Source organism: Cynocephalus volans, chromosome 1 (assembly GCF_027409185.1).
Source record: "Cynocephalus volans isolate mCynVol1 chromosome 1, mCynVol1.pri, whole genome shotgun sequence".
NCBI classification, from domain to species: domain Eukaryota; kingdom Metazoa; phylum Chordata; class Mammalia; order Dermoptera; family Cynocephalidae; genus Cynocephalus; species Cynocephalus volans.
This window is the reverse complement of record NC_084460.1, coordinates 188,955,340-188,959,640: the sequence shown is the minus strand read 5'-3', so window position 1 is coordinate 188,959,640 and position 4,301 is coordinate 188,955,340. Positions and strand designations below refer to the sequence as shown.

Genomic DNA, 4,301 nt, shown 5'->3' with positions numbered 1-4,301 from the left:
GATCTCCTTAAATAACGTACCCTACCTTCTTCAAACTTGTATTAAGCATTTTTATTCATTCTTTTATCCAACATTTATTGAGTCAAAATAATTCTGGTATATCCTTAAGGTGAAATACTATTCAGTCTTTTATTTTATTTTATTTGCTGGCCAGTCCTGGGATCTAACCCTACAGTTTGGTGTTATCAGCACAATATTCTAACCAACTGAGTTAACCAGCCAGCTCTCAGTCTTTTAAAATACTTTTGAAGTAATTTTTTTTCTGCTACTAGGTTATTTTATTTTTGCCTCTCAAAAAAGCAATTACATTGTGTAATGCTGAATATACTAATTATCCTGATTTGAGCATCACATATTGCACACAGGTATTGATACTCAATATGGTACCCCACAGATATGAACAATCATGTTACAATAAAAAATTATAAATAAATAAATACGAGTTAAATATGAATTCATCAGCTGTGCTTCTTTTCAAACTAACTCCGTTCTTGGAAGATCGCATATTCGGTGCCCCAGGTGAAATTCACAATGCCACCCCCTCCAGTTTGGACATACATGTTACTGACATTACAGGCTTAGGAAGTAGGCCCTTTAAAACCATGACAATGAGACAAATATACAGTACGGAAAAAAGCAAATTCCCACTGAGAATTAAAAAAATGAGTGTGGTCCTTGTAGAGAACAAAACAGGGACAATCAGGTGCTTTCTGTTTAACCATGGGCAGATTTCCCGAGGAAAGAGAAGGTGGCATTTTCTCATCCTGTATACTATCAGGGCATGGTCTTTGGGAGAAGCTGGCATTGTAACTTGGTTTCTGGTGTCACTGTGGCTATGCAAAGTGGGCAGGCCCATTTCCCGTTTTCCAGAGACTATACTTCCCAAACGGAGCCACTTGCATCACTCACAGCCAGCGAGTGTTTCCGAAGAGTGTGGTTTCTGCTGAAATCCAAGGTGAGCTACACAGAGTAGAGGTCCTAAAGTGCCAGAATAGTATCACCAAAGCTGAAGTCAAACTTCCCCCATTCACAGGAGCTTCCTGGAACTGGTAGAGGACACTGGACTGGGGAACCTGCAGGAGCTGCGTGAAGTCAGAAGACTCCCATGCCATGGCACAGTACTCAGCCTAGATCCTTCCATGGCCAGAGACCCTCTGTATGGAAATGAGGATCAGAGAATTGAAAATGCCATCATTGAACGATGCCTCACAGCCAAAGATGGAGCTTTGTCAGAAAACATATACTCAGATTTTTCAGAAGACATATCCTCGGACTTGTCAGAAGACACTTTTGCAGTCCCATCTGAGAAGATAAGCTGGGAGGTGTCAGAAGAGTGCTCATGGATGGGAGAGGTCAGAGGGTACCGGCTTGGCTCTTCGGAACACAGAAGAGATAACTGAGGTGGAGTCCCTGACCTCTAGTAATACATGACCTTTCCTGGTCCCCTGCCACACCCTCCAAAACCCAGAAGTTCCTAGTTTCTGAGGCTGGGATGTCCAAAGTCCAGGGAACACATCTGGTGACAGTCTTGGTGGTGACTTCAGTGACTCAGAGCATCACATTGTGAAATGGTGGAGCAGAGAGAGAGCCTTTTGAAGAAATTCTGACATGTTCACCATATAACGGTAGGTGATAATGGTAAACAAAAAATGGAATGATTCTAATTAAGTAAAAATATATATGCATTTATGTAGAAAGCCTGGAAAGGATTCACACCAACATGTCAGTAGTGGCTATCTCTAGCAAGTGAGATTATTGGTCACATTTACTCTCTCCATTATACTTTTTACTGGATATCCACAATTTTCAAAAACATTCAATAATTTTTCATAATTTGAGCATCTGCTGTGTGTCAGGCTCCACGCTAAACTGTGGGGTGGAGGCTGCAAGAGTCACTTAGGGAGACTGACCTGGAAACACACAGTCAAAATCGTGTAGGGAATACAGCAGAAAAATGACCAGAGGGATGGTAAGAAGTGGCTGCAAGCATTTTGGAAAGGCATCCCTGGGAAGGTTACATGCGGGCAAGATATTAAAGTTGAAGAACTGTTTGCCAGGTAAAGAAACATAGGCATTGCGTTTCAGAAAGAGGGAACAATATAGGCACGTATATGAGGGTGGCCTGTAGAAAAATGATTTAAATGATTAATAATAATTACCGTAGATGAAGAATAAGCACTTGGGGAAAAATGCTTATCCTCACAAATAATCAAGGAAACACAAACTAAAGCCTGTATGAGATGCTGCTTTGCCCACCAGATTGGCAAAGAAAAATAACTTACAACAAGTGAGGAAGCAGTGAGTCATACAGTCTGTGCTGCTGAGAGAGGGGATGGGCCCGGCCAGTCTAGGAGGTAATGCAGTAATGTGTATTTAGAGTCTTAATGTTTCTCCCCACTGGCCCAGTAATCCTCAGTTCTATGAAGCTGAATTCTACAGAACTGAATTTGAAATGTGAACAAAGATCTTTGCTGTATTCAGACTTTCATAGTGATTTTATTCCTTCATTCACTCATTTGTTTATTTTGGGCAGTGGGCTTGCAGGTGCTCATTGCATTACTTTGCTACATTACTGGCATATGTGAACATGCATTCTTTTGTATGCATCAAATATTATATAACTAAAGATTTAAAAACCTGAGCTGAATGTACACATTACATTTCTATAGCATCTGGCACTTGCATTTGCATCCTCACTATCTTATCAGATCCTCATAACCTCCCTGTAAATTGGGCAGGGTGAGCCTTATTCTGGGTAAAGAATGGATGTTGCCAGGTTTGCCACCCCCTTCCCTGACCTTTCTCAGAGAACCTGATCCTGCCCTGGAAGGTGCAGCCCCAGGAGACACAGGATCTCCCACCACCACTGTTGGCCAAAGTGAGGCGATCTGTATACGGTGTCAAAAGTAGAACCAACCTTAAATGCCCACCAGTTGGGAAGAGTGATATCCATTCTAGAATGAAGGACTAACATATAGCCAAGGCATGATAATTTTGGTAATTTTTTAACAGTGCGGATTAATGTAGAATTTGCCCCAAATGGGTCTGTAATTTCTTTCTCATTTCCTCATAACCCCTAATATATGACCCAGCTGATACTCGGATGCAGCTAAGTAACTGATATGCTGGGAGAGCCCCTGGTAAATGGAGTCTGAGTTAATAATAATAATAATAATTAATAATAATAATAATAATAAAAGATCATAAATGAGAAGTATAAAAAGAATAGAAAACTGATATACTTCATTATTTTCTCTCTTCTAAGTGCTGTATAAAGTAGAGCTCTACTACAAAATAATAGCTAACAGTCAACTTGATAAACCTGCATGGACTGAGCACTTAGTATGTACCAAGCATTCTGCTATGTGGTATGTCCTTAAGTTGTTGCCCAACGTGAAATTCGAGTCTGTCCAATTTTCTGACATCTCTTGTCTCCACCGTGGTTGACTTCCACTAAAGTGTTTGCCTCACTGGTTGTAATGCATTATCGAATAATCCCATTTCCTGGGTGGAAAATAATTTATATTCCTCTCTTGGCAATTTTGTTTCAATATCTTTCCATTAAACTGCATACCTCAGGTAGGTGTGCATGTATGTGTGTCAATGCACGTGCATGTGTGTGTATCTGGTTATTTCTTTCCTCCTTGTTGTTTGCCAGTTTCACAAGCAATAATCCCCAAACAGCTGAAATACTTACTTGCACTTAAGAATCCACATATCTATATATTTCTAGACACTTAAGTCTCTTCCCACTCTTATGTACACTAGTGCTAACAAATATGAGCATTAAAAGTAATCTGTTCATCACAGAGTAACTTCTGATTCCCACAATTACCTGGCTAAATCATCTTTGGCAGTTTGATCTTCCTCAAGAAGGAAACACAATTGAAAATGATTAAGATAAACTGGAGTTTATCACCCAAAGACCTATTGCTAGACAAAAGGTGCTGAGCCTACAATAAGAGTAACAGTATGATCAACAATAATAGTTAACATTTACTAAGTGCTTTACTGTGTACTAGGCACTGTATGATGCTCATTATAAATATCTCATTTAGACATTATCTCCATTTTACAGATGAGTAAACTGACTTCAGAAAGAAGTAAACAGAAAGAAATAAACAGAGCTAGGACTCCAACCCTGGGTTTAACGCCTATCCACTAAATGCCAATGTGTGATAATATAAAAACCGTTCTCTCAAAAGAAGTTTTCAATTCTACATATGGAGAGAAGTTTTTTCTATCCATCTATATACTTATAGCTATATATCTATGTTTTAATATATGCATCTACATAAAAT

The 4,301-nt window shown here is 39.4% G+C and overlaps 1 pseudogene; it reads left to right on the top strand.

Annotated features, from left to right (window-relative positions):
- Positions 1–602: 602 nt before the first annotated feature.
- Positions 603–1,400, top strand: LOC134367126 (protein THEMIS3-like; annotated as a pseudogene).
- Positions 1,401–4,301: the final 2,901 nt, after the last annotated feature.